The sequence below is a fragment of the Oreochromis niloticus genome, linkage group LG3 (genome assembly GCF_001858045.2).
Source record: "Oreochromis niloticus isolate F11D_XX linkage group LG3, O_niloticus_UMD_NMBU, whole genome shotgun sequence".
Taxonomy (NCBI): Eukaryota; Metazoa; Chordata; class Actinopteri; order Cichliformes; family Cichlidae; genus Oreochromis; species Oreochromis niloticus.
This window is the reverse complement of record NC_031967.2, coordinates 55,495,290-55,515,814: the sequence shown is the minus strand read 5'-3', so window position 1 is coordinate 55,515,814 and position 20,525 is coordinate 55,495,290. Positions and strand designations below refer to the sequence as shown.

General features: G+C 41.2%; 1 long non-coding RNA gene across 1 annotated transcript; it reads right to left on the bottom strand.

The window, feature by feature from the left end:
* Nucleotides 1–16,412: 16,412 nt before the first annotated feature.
* Nucleotides 16,413–19,398, bottom strand: LOC112844341 (uncharacterized). Its single transcript, XR_003217066.1, has 2 exons — nucleotides 19,067–19,398; nucleotides 16,413–16,620 (listed from the first exon to the last, which is right to left on the bottom strand). It is a non-coding gene; the product is annotated as an uncharacterized LOC112844341 (long non-coding RNA).
* Between the last annotated feature and the right edge of the window lie 1,127 nt (nucleotides 19,399–20,525).

Here is a 20,525-nt window from a genome sequence, read left to right as displayed (position 1 = left end):
AAAAAATAAGTTCCGTTGGAGCAGCCTTTCAACGCCTTTCTCTGTCTCTGGCAAGCAAAGTTGACCCAGACAACAAAGTAAAGCTAGTTTTCGGCTATGAGTCCGACACGAACCCGAGGTATTAGCCAGAGGTCCCTTTACTACGGTTCGGAGCCGCGGACCTTCAGTAACAGTAATAAATCACAGCAATAGGACATTCACGTAGTTGTAAACAGCACGATAATATATTAAGTAATCCAAAGTATTCAGAATACGTTACTCTCATTGAGTAACGTAACGGAATACGTTACAGAATACATTTTGGGGGCATGTATTCAGTATTCTGTAATGGAATACATTTTAAAAGTAACCTTCCCAACACTGAGTATCTCTTACCTTAACTGTTTGGTTTCACACCTGGTGTTAGCTAACTAACACTAATAAGTTTATCCATACCAGAGACCACAACCATTCTGCTTAGAGACATAAAACACTTTTATTTTAAGCAATTAATGAGTAATGTATGTAATGAAGTATGGTAATCTAAAATAACACATGGACCCATGCATTTCCATTTCATACAGCCGAAATGTGACAGTTGCAGGTATAGTACTTTTTGTGGTAAAGCTGTTAGCAGTAATTGTGGTAGTCTAAGATGTTTCAGCTCTCATCCAATGAGAAGTCCAGGCGGTTTTCTTTCCAAGCTCCTTAGACTACAATGACATGGATGACTGAGAACTTTTACAGACATAGTAATTGTAGTAGCTTCCTTGAAGGTATCGCCAGTCTCCTGCACTAGTATTCAAATAAAAACGGAAGCTTATCTTATGCTGAAATGCCAGTAAGTTAATGTAGGAGTTGCCATATATTTGCCTGTTCAAATGGCTGTAGCCAACAGTTACAGCACCAATGTAAAACAGTCTATTCAATAATCTTTTTTTTTTAAATGTCCGTGTGGGCAAAAACTAGCTTTGGAGGGGGTGGGGGATTTTCATACAGGAAAATAAACCTTTACAATTTGTATTTTAACACAAATCATGATCTTTTTCCATCTATACAAAAATAAATATTAATATAAATAATAAGAATAAGAATAAATAAATGAAATAAATTTCTAATCAATAACAAAAAAATGTATGTGTAAGTTTGATATGATCCTCCCTTCCTCCACTTCTATATGAAGGCTTTCTGCCTTGTGAATTTGGACACAGTTTACTGTAACATGTTGAGCTATGTTTGCATCAGCCACTAGATGGCACTGTGTTGCTGCAATGGGTGTATTCTACTGGCGAGCAAGAAGCTCGAGGAAAAAATGATAATAGGAAAATAAAGTGGAATCGGAGCAGAGATCGGTGTGTGCGTGCATTTAATAAGAAGCTCGGTATACAGACAAAGATAATACATGGTGTCAGAGTAGCGGTTTTCTACGCAATCCCTCGCTGTCGGACAGCGCAGACATGGAGGCTTACGGCGTTCCCACACCGCGCATGGATTGGGACTCTAGCAACCTGCCCGAGGCATGGCGGCGTTTTAAGCAGCACGCCGAGCTAATGTTCGCTGGTCCTCTTCGGGGAAGGAGGAGGCAGACAAATGCAGCTACCTTCTTCTATGGGTCGGTGAGAAAGGACGGGACGTCTACAACACGTGGACGCTCACTGCAGACGACTCCCGAAAGCTTCAGACGTACTACGATAAGTACACTGATTACATCACACCGAAAGCTAACCCAATCTACGCCAGATATAAGTTCCATGAAAAGATGCAGGGTGAAAATGAGGCGTTTGAACAGTTTATTACAGAGCTGAAACTGCTTGCTAAAGACTGTGGGTACCCAAATACAGATGAAATGGTCAGGGATCGCATCGTATTTGCCACTAACTCGCCACACGTCCGAGAAAAGCTACTCAGCCAAGGCGCAGAGCTCACGCTAGAGAAAGCTATAGATATAGCACGATCACACGAGCTAGCAAAGCAACAGCTAAGAGCTATGGGCCACTCCAGGGGCCAAGAAACTGTGCACGCCATCGGCAGGAAACCGCACAGACAAGAAAATGAAACAAGAAGCGTGAAACCAAAAGGACACGCTAATGTAACGCTAAAAACGTGCAGCTATTGTGCCGGACAACACAGTAATAAAGACATCTGCCCAGCAAAAGGGAAGCAATGTGCAAAATGCAAGAAAATGAACCATTTTGCAAGAGCATGCAGGTCAAAACTCCCTTCGCAGACAAAAGCCCACCTCAAATCAGTACACACTGTGAGAGAGAACATAGAAGTGACAACTGAGGACACAGATGAGGAGCAAGACTGTTTCTACATTGATAGCATCACCATAGAAAATGAAGGAAGAAATGATGAGCAAGCATATGCAGACATGCAACTTGGTTTCCCCCCACAGGCAGTGAGGTTTAAAGTTGACACTGGGGCACAAGCAAACACAATTCCAGCCAACATGTTCCACACACTCTTCCCACATGTGGCACTGAAGCCTGTCACACACAAGCTCACAGATTACGGGGGACACTCACTCAGCGTGGAAGGGAAATGCCAGCTAAAATGCAAACACAAAGACAAAACCCGCACGTTGGAATTCCATGTTGTTAACACAAGCGCCCCACCTGTATTAGCAATGAAAGCTTGCCGTGACCTTAACCTGGTCAGGATCGTGATGGCAGTGACGGAGGAAAGAAACAAGACAACCAACAGTTCGCAGGCAATACTAGACGAGTATGCTGATGTATTTAAAGGGATAGGAGAATTTCCTGGTGAATGCAGTTTCCATGTAAACCCAGACGTCGCACCCACAGTCAGCCCACCTCGTCGGATTCCCATCGCTCTGCGAGCCCGACTCAAAGACGAGCTTGACAGCATGGAAAGGAATCAAATCATATGCAAGGTCACAGATCCTACGGACTGGGTGAATGCACTTGTTGTCGTGGAAAAACCCAAGACAGGCAGACTCAGAGTATGTCTGGACCCCAGACCCCTCAACAAGGCTATACAAAGACCCCATTACCCTCTACCCACCTTGGAGGATGTCACCACAAAACTTGCTGGGGCCAAGTATTTTAGTGTTTTGGACGCCAGATCAGGCTATTGGGCCATTAAGCTAAGCCACGAATCATCTCTGTTAACCACATTTAATACTGTGTTTGGCAGGTACCGCTTCCTCAGGCTGCCTTTCGGCATAATCTCAGCCCAGGATGAATTCCAGCGACGTGTGGATGAGACCTACGAGGGCCTGAGGGGCGTGGCAGCCATTGTGGACGATGTGTTGGTCTTCGGAGCAACCAAACAGGAGCATGACGACAACTTGAGGGCCATGCTGCAGCGCAGCAGGGAGAGAGGTGTAAAACTGAACCCTGACAAGTGCACCATCTGCGTCAAAGAGGTCAGTTACTTCGGTCACACATTGTCACACGAAGGACTAAAACCAGATCCACAAAAAGTAAAAGCAGTCCAAGACATGGCGCCCCCACAGAACAGGGCAGAACTGGAAACAGTGCTGGGGATGGTTAATTATTTAGCAAGATTTGCCCCACACCTGTCAGAGATAAACGCGCCGCTCCGCCAGCTGTTAAAGCAGGACAGCGAGTTTGTATGGGACAAGAACCATGACAGATCCTTTCAACAAATGAAGGAGCTGATCACTAGAGAACCAGGCCCAGTTCTCTCCTTCTTCAACCCCAAGAAAGCGCTACGACTCCAGGTTGACGCATCCAAAAGTGGCCTCGGTGCTGTGATGCTGCAGGACGGCAAGCCAATCGCCTACGCATCCAAGTCACTTAACAGCACTGAGCAGAACTATGCCCAAATAGAAAAGGAGCTGTATGCTGTTCTCTTCGGCTGCAAGCGGTTCCACGAGTACATGTATGGTCGACATGTGACCATTGAATCGGACCACAAGCCACTAGAGTCCATACTCAAAAAACCACTAGCATCAGCACCACCACGGCTACAGAGGATGATACTACAGCTGCAAAAGTACAACATCAGCATCATCCACAAGCCAGGGAAAGACATCCCGGTAGCCGACACGCTCTCCCGGAAATCCATAGAGTTCCACGATAAATCACTATGTGACGGGATGGATGCGCAGATCCACTCAGTCCTCAGCAACATGCCTGTCAGCGATCAGAGACTCTCAGAGATAAGAAACGAAACAGCCCAGGACCCTCAGCTCAACACTCTGAGAAGGACCACATTGAGTGGGTGGCCGGATAAAAGGTCTCAATGTCCGCCTGACATCCAGGAGTTTTGGAACCACAGGGATGAGATCTCACTGATAGACAGGATCATGTTTAAAGGTGAGAAAATGATCATCCCAAAAAGGCTCAGAAAGGACATGATAGATCGGATTCATTCCAGCCATATGGGCATAGAAAAGAGTAAAAACAGAGCCAGAGACCTTCTGTTTTGGCCAGGCATGGGAAAGCAGATTGAGGAAGCAGTCGGAGCCTGCAGCACATGCCAGGAGAGACAAACTGCTAACCCCAAGGAACCCCTTCTGTCACATGCAATACCAGAACGACCGTGGCAGGTCATAGCCACCGATCTGTTCACTTGGAACTCGGAAGACTACATCATCATCGTAGATTACTACAGTAGATTCTTCGAGTTGGAAAGACTGCACAGCTGCACTGCGGAAGCAGTGATCCACAAACTAAAGTCAGCCATGGCCAGGCATGGTATTCCAGAGTCAGTGATTAGTGACAACGGCCCGTGCTATGCTTCAAGTAAGTTCCAACAGTTCGCAAAGTCATGGAGTTTCACCCACACCACTACTAGCCCCCATTACCCACAGAGCAACGGCCTAGCCGAAAAGACGGTCCAGACAGCAAAAAAACTACTGGACAAGGCCAAAGCTGAACATAAGGATCCCTACTTGAGCCTATTAGAATACCGGAACACCCCTGTGGACAACTTAAAGTCGCCTGCACAACTACTCATGAGCCGGAGACTCCGCTCCATCCTCCCTGCAACACCAAAACAGCTGGAACCCAAGTAGTTTGCCAGCAAACAGTGCATGAGAGGAGAGAAGTCTGCCAGCAGCGCCAGCAGACTTATTTCAACAGAGCAGCCCGACCTCTGCCTCAACTATATCCTGGCACACCGGTCCGGTTCCGGCAACAAGATGGTTCCTGGAAACCAGCTGTGGTCACACGTTGTGCTGACACGTCCAGAAGCTACAACATAACCACAGATACAGGACAAGTTTATCGCCGTAACCGCCGACACCTCCGCGAAAGCAGAAACAGCGTAGGAAGTGAGGAGTTCATTCAACCGACAGTCAACAGTAATGACAGCGCTGTGGTTTCCCAGCCCCCGCCTGTGGACCCCCCTGATAAAGACATTACAACACCCGGATACACAACTCGATATTGGCGTGTTACTAAACCAAGACAGGTTCTGGACCTGTAATATTGTAAAGGGTGCAGGCGGATCGCTGCCCTAAAAAGGAAAAAAGGCTGTTCACATGTTTGTTGTTTCAATGATGTCACTAAATGCATCTGTTTATTATGGTAATGATGTAGCCAGTATTGAGCCGAATGCTATGTTATTAATGGATGTTACTCAGGATGTTATTCCCGTAATTTCAGTTGCCTTACAAATTTTGCAAGCCTGAGTTGCTTTGTTGTTTTTTTAAGAAGGGAGATGTAACATGTTGAGCTATGTTTGCATCAGCCACTAGATGGCACTGTGTTGCTGCAATGGGTGTATTCTACTGGCGAGCAAGAAGCTCGAGGAAAAAATGATAATAGGAAAATAAAGTGGAATCGGAGCAGAGATCGGTGTGTGCGTGCATTTAATAAGAAGCTCGGTATACAGACAAAGATAATACATTTACTACACATGACTGATGCAGAAGTACAGAAACATGTATCAACACATGAAAAGTCATGACTATTTCACAAAATACTATGAAACTGGTTTGCTTTCTGACTTTGCATTTTATTCAAACTGACCAGCCAGACTGAAAGAGTCTTTGAAAGAGGCAGCAGCTAAAAAAAATGTTTGAATCCAGGCAGTACACAGGTTGGTCAGTCTGGTCTTACATTCTCGGTCAACTGCTCCATCTACCAGTAGCTGGTGTTTCACTTGTCTGGTATTCCTGCCAATTCCTTTCTGTGCCCCGCTCATGTATTGAGCCATATTGCATGTTCATCTTAGCTGTTATGATGCCTGACAGGAGCCCGGTCACCTCTCGACTTCAGTCGAGACGTAGGATGTGCTAGGAGCATCTGATTGGACGATCTAAGTGCTCTATTGACCCTGTGCACGAGAAAATGCTAACTTCCTGGTTTGAGACCGGATGTGGGGTTGTACATTTCCGGTAGCTTTACTTTGCGGTCAATCACTACTGCGAAGATATACTCCAAAATCATGTTCAAAACTCGAAAACGGAAAGATCGCATTAAGTTACAAAGAGGAGAAGGTGGGAACACTCACCACTGTTGTGTCATAAAAAAATCTAATGATCAATTTTGACGTTTAAAGAGTTTAGATCGATCAGTTGTTTACATCACTCAACACAAGCAGAACTGCATTACAGAATCAGAAGACTCATCGTCCACATTCAGAAGCACATCTCTGTATAGTGACTGTTCTTATGATTAAACAGGCAAATGTTTAGCATTCAAACTACAGGTGAACAATAGTCAAACCAGATGTTTCCCGTTATGTCGATATCAGCTAGTCAAGTACACACCTACACAGCATGTTAACAAACCATGCTTATTTTTACGTCACATTGTGTCCTGCGTTCTGATCGCTGCAGACGATCTCCTCCGTGACGTCTCTCCTGTACAGTACAGAATCGCTGCATCAACCGCTCGCAGTGTGGCTCTGAAGTGCAGTACTGTATGTCCACGATGTCCACGAAACATTTTGCACCGTCAAAAAATAAAATTGGCTACTTGATTTCACCGATCGCTGGTTATTTTTTAGAACATAACACCCGCGATAAACGAGGGACAGCTGAGAAATATAACATTTGAATCCCTTTTCTCTTTTGCTCTGAGGTGTGGGGGAAAATATCGACAAGTCGATGAACATCATTTACAGATATATTGGGTAAATGCCCAAGACATCTATAGAAATGTAAATCGCCGCTTGATTCATTCATTTGCTTAACTTGTTTTGGACCGTAAAAAAGGCGCGAATAGGACACCGGAAACAAAGCTCCCCACAGGAGTTTCCGCACCGGAAGTAGCATATGCTAACGTGCACATATTATAATTGGGATTGTGCAAGTGGAGGAGTTCGGAGAGATAGCTGGGCACTAAATTATTTAGAATTTTAAAGGTGAACAAAAGAATTTTAAAATCTATACGATATTTAACATGGAACCAATATAAGTTGGAGTGATGTGATCATAGATTCTAGTACCTGTTAAGAAACGTGCAGCTGCATTCTGAACTAACTGAAGCTGGTAAAGAGAAGAGTGTCGGAGGCCCAAGTAGAGGGAGTTACAGTAGTCCAGTCTGGATGTGATAAATGCGTGGATAAGCTTTTCAAGGTCCTTTAATGACCTTTAAGGCTTTGCTTTGGATATCTGACGCAACTGGTAAAAGCTGTTTTTTTTACCACAGTGGAGACCTGTTTCTCAAGTTTAAACAGCTATCCAGGAACACTCCGAGGTTCTTACAGTGAGCGAGAGATGGCTAGCAAGAGGGCCAAGGGCATCAGCTAACTGGTCTGGCGGAATGTGACTATCAGAAACTATGATTTCGGTCTTATTCTCGATTCAGTGTAAGAAAATTTTGTGATAACAAAATTTTAACTTCTTGCAGACAGTTGAACAGAGGTTGCAAAGACGCAGACAGATCGGATTTCAAAGGTGAATAAATCTGGATATCATCGACATAACAGTGAAAGGAGATGTTGTATTTTTTTTAAAAATTAATCCCAACAGCAACATGTACAAAGAGAAAAGAGCAGGACCGAGCACAGATCCTTGAGGCACACCACAACAAATAGGTTCAGAGGCCGAGAAGTGTTGCCCCATAACAACAGAGAACGACCTCTCCGAGAGGTAAGATTTAAACCAGGATAAAACCGTACCTTTAAGACCAACAACATGTTCCAGTCTTGATAGAAGAATGTTGTGGTTAACTGTGTCAAAAGCAGCAGTCAAGTCTAGTAAAACTAAAACCACGGAATAGCCAGAGTCCGCAGTTAAAAGAAGATCATTAAAAACTCATTTGTCGCAACATGTGAATTTAAATAGGCCTTGATACGAACAGAGGCAGTCATTTGATACACCCGGGGCTTAGCCCTAAAGGGTAATATGCATGTGGGATGGGGGGGTTAGAAATGACTGAAAGATTAATAGGCTCTGTTTTGAGTTTTGTTCAAAAAAGAATGACTTCATATAGGGAAAAATATATATAACACATGCAGGACACCTTAAACTAGTTTTTTAATTAAGCAGCAAGGCAGAACAAAGTCGGGCTGTATCAAGACATGAGGACTAAACCCCAATTCAACCAGACCCAGAACTGATCCGGAATTAAAACAGGACTACAACAGTTCAAAATCAGGACTACTTAGGACTTAACCAAGACAGAACCAGAATCAGAACTAGATGATAGTAGCACTAAAAATCATCATAGACCTGCACTACACTTATTTTTTAATTCTACCAAAGTCCACTATTTAGATTCAGAAAAGTTTATATAATTATTTAGCCTTGTTGTGCAAACAAGCCTGCATAACTTAATAAATATATAACTTGAAAAATAACAAACCTAAAAAGAAACACTAGCTACGAGATACATGAGTACCTATGATACTGTGATACTTTTGGTAAACAACCATTTGACTAACATGTCTGTCTCACCTGCTCTCTCTCCCTCTCTGTTCCTCTCTCTCCCTCTCTGTTCCTCTCTCTCTCCCTCTCTGCTCCTCTCTCTCCCTCTCTGTTCCTCTCTCTCCCTCTCTGCTCCTCTCTCTCCCTCTCTGCTCCTCTCTCTCCCTCTCTGTTCCTCTCTCTCCCTCTCTGCTCCTCTCTCTCCCTCTTTGTGCTGACAATAAAGCCAAACACCAACATCATCAAATATACAGTTGAAACCAGATATTTACATACTCTTCAGATAAAAACACAAACACTTTTTTAATTGTAACATCAAATCAGACTAAATGTTTATTTTTTTAGATTAATAAATATAAAAACATATTTGTTAACTTTAAGAGTAAAGAGAAAAACTATATGTATTTCTTAATTGTAAATGGCACCAAATTGTATCCAAAATTGAGCCACACTTATGGAGCACCACAATTCTGTTCCTGGTGTTTTGGTTGACATCTCTTGATTTTCACATGTCAAAGAAACAGGCTCTGTGTTTTGCCTTATATGCATCCACAGGTGTGCCACCAATTTACTCACATGGACTCTACTAACCTATCAGAAGCTTCTTCAGCTCAGAATGGAATTGTCTGCAGTTTTCTTATTAATTAACAATAAACTTAGTGTATATGTACTCCTAAATTTGATGAAAGTGATAAAAAATAGACAGCTCTGTCTCTCTTTACTCTGACATTTAACCAATTCAAAAGATATTTCAATATTTATTTATCCAAAACAAAACAAGTTTACTCTAAATTGATGTTGTACAGTAAAAAATTGTTCTTGTGTTTTCCATAAAGTGTATGTAAATATCTGGTTTAAACTGTGAATATACTGCTGTGTATTGAAATTCCTCTTGTTTTGCATAGAAATATACTGAAAAACATACAAAGCATAATATATAAAATAACATCTACCAGAGTTTTTTCTTTGAAAGAACCCCCTTATGTCCATTCTTGCATATCAGTACATTACTGAAACCGATTTATTTAGCCGTGGAGGGAAACAACTGAAAATATGAAATAAACACACATGTAAGCTAAGACTCTAAAGAAACAGCTTTGTTGTTGTTCTGCTTTTCATTTCGCCATTTGTTGATTCACTTGAAGAGCAAGTAACGTAATATGGGTCAAGTGATCAGTTTGATATCAATCTTTCATGATACACCGTCATATTTACATTATTTGTACAGTACGAATGATTTGCTTTGGTACCTGGTCAAACTTCAGTTCTCCTCTGTCTGTCCGTTTCTCCAACAGCGCACTCGCAGGCAGCAGCTGCCCCCGCCCCCTTGCTCAGTCTGAGCTCGGATCATACCAATATTAGGGGGGATTTACGCACAGTCGTAAATTCCCACAGTGTGCACTATGTGCTTCAAATATTGTGTGTAGTTTTTGTTTTATACAGTTGTCAGTCAGGCATCCAACTATGAAAAAATTACACTCCAAAAGACCCCGGGCTTCTGAAAGAACAACCCGGGCTTAAGCCCAGTAAGCTCCCCCCCGCTCCACCACTGGATACGAACACAGATGCCACCACATTTACCCCGTGTACGTGAACGTTTCCTTTGAGGAAATCTTAAAATCTTGCGTCTGGTAGTCCAAAGGCCGGAGATTCAAAAGAGTTTGGTGATCATATGCAAGTAACGTGAAGACATCAGGGCAGCACATAGAGAGAAGGATGACAAACAGCAAACAGCGGAGGAGACAGCTTGCCACAAACACTGGCACCATCTTTGATAACTAAGTATGTAGTATACATACATGTAAGTATTTAGGGAGTATGATGTGCAATGGACTTCGCTAAATCAGCTGAAACTACTGTTTCCATAACATGTCAAGAATCATGTATCACCCCGTGTGTTTGCCTATGTTCTGCGATCACTGCACATCCTACTTGGTTTTAACTGGGAGCTTGGTTGCATGATGCCAAATCATCCACAAAGACCCTCAGACTAGAATTAGTCAGTGGTGCTTCCTGTGGGTCAGGTCTGGATGAAGAGATTTCAGAAATGGCTGCTATATAATCATGTCGTTCACCTTCTGCTGCTGTGAGAGAAGTGATGCTGGGTTTAACCCAGTACATCTTTTAACTGTAGCATTTGACATTATTCAGTAATACAATGTGATACCATAACAAACATTCAGCTAGTAAATACATAGTTTTTCCTGTAGAAGGATCAGTGACACAAAATGTGGAAACTAAAGGGTTACGTCTGGACTGTCCACAAACTCATGTGAACCTAAAACGTCTTTCCAGCTGCTGCTACTGCTCGCAGGTAAGGGGAAGCCTGCTGGTCTCTGTTATTCCCCACAATCCAAAATATCTATCCAACCTAATGTCTCCTGATCATCCTTTTTGCCTTTTTTTTCTCCTTAATTTTCCTCTACCGCAATGACATTTTTTTTAATGTAAGTTAATTACATTTCTGATTTCATAAATTAAAGAATTTGTACTTGGAAAACTATAATACAACCAGAAACTGAAGTTGGTCTCAAATGCTCTTCACTCTGGATTCTTTATCAATTGAGATTTCAGCAGTGACCCCCTCTGGTCTCTGTTGTCATGCACGCACCTCCACAATAATTTTTTCATAGATAAGAACTTTTTTAGATTTATTCATCTACCTGCGGGTTTTCCTGAACTGAAATGAGAGCAGAGAAAAAATCGCTTGATAAATCCCATCCTCATCGCTACAATTGTTGTGGAAAAATAATATGAGCACCAAAACCCAACAGATTTTCTGAAATTTATGAAAGAAAGTTAAAACATTTTGCAAAGGGATCAAAACAGCACAAACAGGGTTTGTACCAACATCAATAAAAGGCAAAATTATAACAGCTTGTGATGTAGCATAACATGAGCAGCATGGAAGATGATAGGAAGACAGCATCTGCAGACTGTTCAAGTTTCTTTTAAGTGTTCTTTATTTTCTGGCGTTGCCTCTCAACAATTGTTTCACAAAACATAAGAACCTGTGAGTCAAAATCTCACCTGCTTTATATAGAATTACACTCACACCTGGATCTCATTAACCTCTACCATTGGGAAAACAGGGTAGACTAAATAACACAGTCTAGACAAAGAAAGAAGAATAAAATCATTTTCCCACTTAACAAACTCATTCACCCAACTAAACAGTTTGAAAAGTCAATCTCTTCACCTAATCTGACTCATGAGGTTATTTTAAATTAAATACACAATTTTACACAAAAGAAACAACCCTTCATTTGGTTACACCCAATTGACATGATCAATGACATCATATCCTATAAAATCAGGAAGTACTGGGGCGGCCCTTCCCACATACCTGTTTTACACATAGGACCTGCTCAAAGGAACACACAATGGTAAGTATAACCAAACTACATAAACAAATGAAAGATTCAAATCAATTAATGATGAAGTGACATTTAGCTTTAAGTACATTTGCGCAGATGAAATGAATATAACCAATGCTACCACAAACAGACCCGGGATAGTATGTAGAGCCAAGGCTACATGTGCTGTGTTTACATTAAAGCGTTATGATAGACTATAGGATAACAGAACACAAAATAACAATATATGCAAGTGACAAATGGCAAATGAATTCTGTCCTAGCCACTTTGTCACACAGCTCCTTTATAGCCCTCGTGTGGATACAATCTTTCTGTAATGAACCGCTGATCTGTACCATAAGTCATCCTTGGGTTGTCGGAACTGTATGCGCAGTCGCACTAAGGACAGATGTGCTCAGAGGCATGCCCCGTAACATGTATGAGCGGTCTGTCGTGCGGCAGGAATAAGTTGTCCAAAGTTCATGTGAGTTACAATAATACTTTGATAACTATGATGTGTGTTTCTAATGTAAGGTATGTTGCTGCGTTTGTATTGTGAGCTATCTGAAAACCTTTTTGTTCTGTACTTACATTACTTACATCCATGTGCTATTTTTTAGCTTAGACATGTGTGTCATGCAAGCTAGCAGCATCCCATGAGAAACGGGCTGAAGTGTTTAAGTGTTCACCGGAGTTTGCACCCTTGACAAGCGGACTGAGGTATGTGATGAGAGGTGATCTGTTGTTATATTTTATTTAACTGAACTGTGTAACCCCTTGATGCTGTTTGAAGTAACCCCTTTTTGTTTTATTCAATCTGTGACTGTATATCTCAGAATTACTTGTTTGAATTTACCTGAATTAACTTGAGCTCATTGTTGTTATTGCTCATTGTTATACTTCAAAAGGACTGTACGGGTATCAATTTTTTCTTATTTTATAGTTTTCATGGTGCTCAGTGTCCAGAGAATGAGGCGTGTGTGGTGAGGAAATAAATGGCTGCACCCGTTAGAGACTCTTCTGTCGTTCTTGATGCCAAGGGCTGCTACACTTTCTCTGTTCAGCAGTTAGTAAGAAATTCACACTATCATATAGGCACCAGCTTGATAATGTATTATGTCATGTCAAGCTTACGGTCAGTTGTTTTCTCTCTTCATACACTGTCTTTGTACAAAACAGTTACAATTACATATTAATGGTGCACAGAGGTTAGATGAGATGAAACACAAATTTTCCATCACAGAGGTAACACTAAAAGCCTGCTGTTGGCCTGACTGAATCTCCTGTGCTGCCACCTGCTGGTGTTTTGCTGTCACAGTGCTTAACAGTGGTGACGTTCACACAGTAGACACTGTAAGCACTTTTTGACTAACATTACCTTTATTTGATTATAGAAATAAGATGATGTAAACTACACACACAAACGAAGTGTAAACATGAATATGAACATAAAGACGTCTAAAAAATGTCAACGACTCAGACACTAACTTAGAAACTAGTTTTAATAAGAAAAGGCTTAAAAAGTTTAGAAAAATAATCAGTTTCAGTTCAGTTCATTCAATTCATTTTTTAATGGATGGAAAATTATTAATATTGATATAATTTTGGTAGAATATGAAGCTCAGTGATGTGTTTTGTTTATGTTTGACCTATTCATGGATTATAAGTCATAAAAAAATTTCAAAATCAAAATATTTCAGCAACATAACATGGCAGCTCTGTGAAGCACTAGTGGCATCTACCATCAGCACTTTAAATTAGCAATTGGTAGTCCTTCACACCCATCTGCTGATTAGCACGCCCTCCTCGTTAAATGCCAGGGGTGTTTCCACACTTTCCAAAAAAGACCAGTAACCATAAACATGTATATATTATATTTATAATTAAAACTATCATCCAAATCTATCTATGACCCTAAATATAAAACATAAAACTCTACAATGAGACTTAGAAAAACCCCAAGCATCTCTCCGTCTCAACTTCCTCCTTTGTCTCTCCTGGAACCTTTAAATAGTTCAGAGGCCCAGTGACAAAAACTACAGTTCAATAAAGCATTTGCATTTTAACCAATGCCCCCTGGTGGCCACATTTTTTGATGACCCAGCAACACTACTCCTTAAATTCACTATAACACAGGTGAAGCAGAATTGAACATGATGCACACAGGCTAAGTGACTATCAAAATAAAACTGAAAGTCAAGAACACACACTGACTGACAAAATACAGGGAAGAGTAGGAAGGAGACAGACAAGACTAGGAAGACACAGAATGAGGGTGAGAGAGCCAGAGACAAAGACTAGGGAATTTGAAAGGCAAATAAACATGGAGACAAGACTGACTAGGGAACGCAGGGAGAACACTATGACACACCGCATAAGAAAGGGAGCTGATTAAACTAAAACAGTAGAAGAAGTAGAAACTTAAATAACAAAAACTCAATGGCTCTCTAAACATCAGAATCCCAAAAACAAACAACAAGTGTAACAAACTTTTTGTTTGTTGCAACCAAGGGTCAAAATTCCCCTAGGATAGTCCCTATGATTCCTGGGAAACACAAACCCCTCCACCAGGATAAGGTAACGTTCACGGAGGACTTTAAACTAACATTTGATACAAAAATGTGTATATATAAATTTACATCAGTTTATGGTGAACATGATTCAAATCATGATCCTGTCCAGGATGTGTACCAGGGTTTTAATAGTTTTGCAATTTTCAGTAGTTTTTATTTTTATTTCGTTTTGACTTCAGATTTTCAATTTTATATTAGTTTTAATTAGTTTTTACCAATTGTTTGCTAGTTTAGTTTAGTTTTTATTTTTTGAAAATCCTTAGTTTCAGTTTAGTTTTGATTAGTTTCAGTTATAGTTTTAGTTGTGTTTGCAATAAATAAGTGTAACAAAATCCCAGTTTCATCATATCAGTCATTCTCTTCTGCTTATCCTTGGGTATGTTGCTATTCCAGCTACCATACCCTGCACCCTGCACAGGTCGCCTGTCTGTCGCAGGGCTAACATGCAGAGACAGACAACTCACATTCCCACCTATGGGTTCTTTAAATAAATAAATAAAGGCAGATGAACAACCATTGATACCAGGCAACTATAAAATGTATATCTTGGCCCCAATAAGACTATTAACTCTTGCAGCACCGGGTGTTAAGGCAATTGACTCACACAGTTATGTAGATATCCCAGTCCTGTTGTCTCGGGATGCATCACGCTGCCTTGCCTGGTGTTAGCTTCTGTTTCTGGGGGTGAGGGTTGAGTGTGCTCCCTTACCTTCTCCAGGTAAGCTAGGTTAGCCTTCTTGTGTGAGCTTTTCAAGTGCACTTTAAGGTTTGTGGGATTTTTTTCCCTTTAGAAATGTCCCTCATAATTTGTCTCGTTCCACCACAAGACACTTGCTTTATCCAAAACAGTCATATTCAAAGTAATCCCAAATTGGACTCGTGGACGGAGCGGCAACACAGACGACCCGACTGAGGTACTTGCTACCTGCAGGCATAATAAGGCACAGCAAGAACATAACCTGGAAAATACACTTCATTCTCACCCTAGACTAACGTATGACACATACACATCAACGAAAACTAAACACATTTTCTCTATAAATTCAGTTAATTTTAGTTAGTTTTGTGAACGGTCATTTCAGTTTTAGTTATTTTTCCTTTTATTGCAAAGTCTCGTTTTTATTTTTATTTCCGTTAACGAAAATGTTTTTTATTCGTTATTTCGTTAGTTTTCGTTAACGATAATAACCTTGATGTGCACATCCTCATAATTGAAAGAGTGTCCACTGGCCTGTAGGTGTAAAAAGACTGCAGAGTCCTGGCCTGATGAGGTAGCTCTTCAGCGTTGTGCCATCCACTTTGCCAGAGGTTGTTTGGTTTCCCCGATGTATAAATCCTGGCAATCCTCCTGGCACTTAACAGCGTACACTATATCATAAAATATGCAAAAATTGGTCCACTTCTAGGATCCAGTACCCCAGATTTCACCTCAGATGGCTGCACTCACCTCCTTTAAACATGTATTATAAACAGGAAAGTGTTTTCTTTAATCACCGAAGCAAACTTCTGTGTATGTGCTAAAACAGCCCAGCATGTGTGGAGTGGAGTAGGTGGAGCTGGATAACATGCAGCGACTGTTTTCAAAGATGAACTCTGCAGGCATTGAACTGCACGCTCCGGTCCGTTAATTCGGCTTCATGTTTCCAATGATTGGCCAAATGGAAAAAGAAAAAAATCCACTTCACCGTAAACTGTACATTCAAGTCATTTATTTCAGTGCAGCTGTAAAACTGCAAACACACACAGCATGTAATTAAATAAATAACATATGCTGCACAGAGGTGTACAGGACTGTATTTGGCAGCCAGCCGTCATCTCTGGTCAGACTGGATCAGCTGTTTGGAAGGCGTCATTGTTGACTTCAGTGAGGAGTAGATGACCCCAGGCTCTGGTGAAGGATCTGAACACAAACACACAGATTAAAGAAACTTTTAAATTTCAGGTGATAAAAACTTCTGGGACACATCAAAAAATAACTGCACATGCAACATTTTCCACAAAGAAAACATCCACTGACCCAAGTGTAACAGAGCCGGGACACTTTTAGTCTTTCTGTAGATGTACTCACATAAATCCTCACAAAGATCAAGACAGTATATTCATTTTTTCACTGACTTTGAATTTTATATTGTAGATCAAATTATTCCTTTAAAGAGACTGTTTTCACAGGCCTGGGCTGCTGGGGGTTTCCCATGATGCATTCACTCACTATTTGTTTATAAACCTGTTTGCACTAAATTATCAATTGTTAATCTCTGACTTTCTTCCACAGCGTGTCTTTTTTCCTGTCTCCCTCCCCTCTCCTCCAACCAGTCACCAGAGACAGCCGCCCCTCCCAGAGCCTGGTTCTCGTGGAGGTTACTTCCTGTTAAAAGGGAGTTTTTGCCTTCCCACTGTCTAAAAATGCTTATTTATAGAGGTTGTTTGATTGTTGCTGTTTCCTCTGTGTTACCCCAGTTTTTTTTTTTTACCTTGCAATGTAAAATAATCTTGAGGCGACTGTTTTTGTGATTCAGCACTATATAGATAAAACTTAAGATAAAACATTATAGAGCTCACAGTTGAAGTATGAATCTGACAGGACAGTAAACTGGTTTAAATAATGGAGGAATCTCATCACTTTGTACATTTCACACTCTGTTGTTAGAGCACACACGCACACACATACACTTACACTGATAAGCATACACTGATCCCCCTCCCTTTCCAAACGCCTTCGATGCTTGTTTCCTGCGGGGGAACACAGCGGGTCTATGTGCCACGCTGGAATGATAGAGCTGTGCAGGGCGGCTGCTGTGTTCGCTTCGGATGACTCCTCACCCCCTACCCAACCTTGTGGCTTGTCATGTCCTTCATAATGTTGTGCTGTGGGCATTCATGTGCTTTTTTGTGCAGAGGAGTTTTTTTGTTTCCTGTTCTCATGCTGTCCTACCATGGAAGCACAGCATGAGTAGGGGTCTCTTTTTTTCCTCTTGTACTTTCCCATTGTAATGTACATTTCAATGTTTTTTTTCTCTAATGCTACCAATCTCCGACCTGTATCCCCATGTAATGTCTGTGTTGTATGTGTAAGGTCGGGGGGGGGTCCCATTTCACTGCAGGGCAACCTGCATGTGACGAATAAAGCTTTGATTGAGAATGTCAATAATAAACTGCTGCTTATTTCTAAGATTCATTTTCAGTCTAAGAATATAAAACTATTACAGTTACTATTACACTCCGTGTCATAAATGCAGTTCTAACATCTGTACCAAATCAAACCCTTGAAAATTCAGTGGAGCACTTTAGGGATGTGTTGGATTCACATCATCAATGTACAGCAGCTGTGTGATGCTTTCATCTCTATATGGATGAAAACCTCAGAGGAATGTTGTCGAGCACCATGCTGAGTCTATGCCATGAAGGATTAAGACAGTTCTGACGGCAAAAGTGGGACTAATCCAGTAATAGCAAAGCGTACCTAATAAAGTGGCCAGTATGTGCAGTGCATAAAAATAAATGAGTCACAAAATGATATGAGCCAGTAGGTGGCAGCAGAGGAACTCAAGTTTGCTCAACAAAAGACTTTTTTCATCTGACCTTTGACCTTTTTCCTGATACTAATAATGAGTCTGGCCCAAGCTCGGCCCCCTTCAGCAGGTCTCATTTAAGAGATTTCTGGCTCCTCAGGCTTGTTCCCTTTAGGACATTTGTTCTTGCAGGATTCTTATCCTTTAATAAAGCATCTAGTCAGGCCTGGATCAGGTGACCCTGAACTCTGCCTCAGTTATGTCGTAATTAGTCTAGGCTGCTGCGGGGCTTCCCATGGTGCACTGGGGATTTCTTCTTAATCACTCACCTCTCTGTATTTAATCATTAGTTATTATTAATTAATTACTTCTATGAAATCAAATTGAAATGTATTTTTATATCACATTTAAAAACAGCAATGTCGATCAAAGTGCTCCACAAATTAGGAACAAAATAAAATAAGACAGATTTACCAACAGCAAGACAAGACAAACTTAGAAGCCAGCCAAATGACAATCAAACTAATTTAAATCCAAGCCAGGTAGACCTGATGTGGCTTTGCTTCCAGCTACATGGCAGATTTATTCACACCTTATGAACCAATCAGGAGCCTCCTACCTGTTCCCACAGCCGCCTCATTAATAAAAGCAGATCTGTGTTTTTGTGAGTAGCTGAGCTGAACTCTTTTTTTCACTTATACCACGTCTTATTTCTTCCTTTACTGTATTTATTTGTTTTACCTTCATACAGTTTCTTCAGGTATAACAGTGATTTTATTTCTGTATGTGGATATTTTGTATTCTGTAACTGAAACTGTATCCACGTTTGAGCTTTACCTGAAAGTGACACATGGACTCTCTCTGTGTCCTCAGTTTCCCAGCATGCCTCAGCTGTGGAGCTGTATGAGGGAGAGCTGTTTGTCCTGCTGCCTTGTGAGTTTCCCACTTTTGACCTGGACAGGCACACGGTGGTGTGGAGTCGCTCCGACCAGTATCAGCTTCAAGGAGACCAACTGAAAGATCAAAACCAACGTTACAGCGGCCGAACATCCATGACTGACACTCTGGAAACTGTAGACCTCAGCCTGAACCTGACCAACCTCCAACTATCTGACAGCACCACCTACACCTGCTCAATCATATCATTTAGAGGAGACTGGAGACTGGAGACTGAGAGACGTGCCACTGCAGGTCAAAGGTCAACATCAAACCAAAACCCTGCCTTAGACACTCACAGTCACTCAAATTGATTGGTTTTTCTTGTTGTTTCTGGAGGTCTTTTATTCTATTTCTGGCAGTATTTCATGTCAGGTGAGTGTCTCCTACTACACTACCCAAAATGCAGATGGTTAACAGGTGATGCAATGTTGCATGTAAGCTGGGTTTTCTGAGCTTTTGTTCCACGATGGCATGTTTAAAAAAGCTGTGAACGCTCTAGTCTGAAGAAAAGCATTAAAAAGGTTTACAATCCAAGGACCAATAGTGTCAAAGGCTTTGATAAAAAGCTTTGTGGGGAGAATATCTGAGGGACCTGGAGACATCTTCTTTTAGATATTATTAAATGTCACAGGTGTAAAAGTAGACTAGGAGTGAGATGCCACAACAAGGCAGCTTGAGACACAACAGCAGTGATTTTGTTAAAAAAAACAACAATTGGTATTTCTCCTGTTTTCTGATATGAATCTAGAAAAATCAGATCTGGCATTGTCACTGTTTTGTTTAAGGAGAGCATGAGATCTCTGAGAGAGCCTGTGCACTTCAACTTTCGTCTTCTTCCATAGTTGTTCAGCTTTGTTCCTTAAGTTTAAAATAGACTCATTTATCCAATGGCATGTCTTCAAGTGAAGACATCCTCAAGTGAAGACAACAAACTGAGACACACAAGTTTTACAGAGACTGAATGAAGATGAATTAAGACCTGCTGAAAACTGGAGACATCAGTCTGACCCTGTAAAACCCCACAGATGGAGACACAAACACCTGCACCGTCTACACCAGGGAGGGAAACATCCTGCTGAAGAAATAAGTGCTGCTCACTGTCAGAGGTCAGTGCTGTAAATACAGGTCAAAGGTCAGAGGTCATGATGATATTGGGACCAGTATCAGTTTACTCCATTCATTTAATCTATTCTGCCTGTCTGCCTTTTTTTTTTTTGTAATAATGACAAACTGGAAACAGAACTTTAAAATTGTTTTTTTAATATAATATTTACTGAATTATTCAGACACTTACTTGAAGCACCTTCAGCAGGAATCACAGTATCAGGTGTTTTGGGTATGATACAACAAGCTTTGT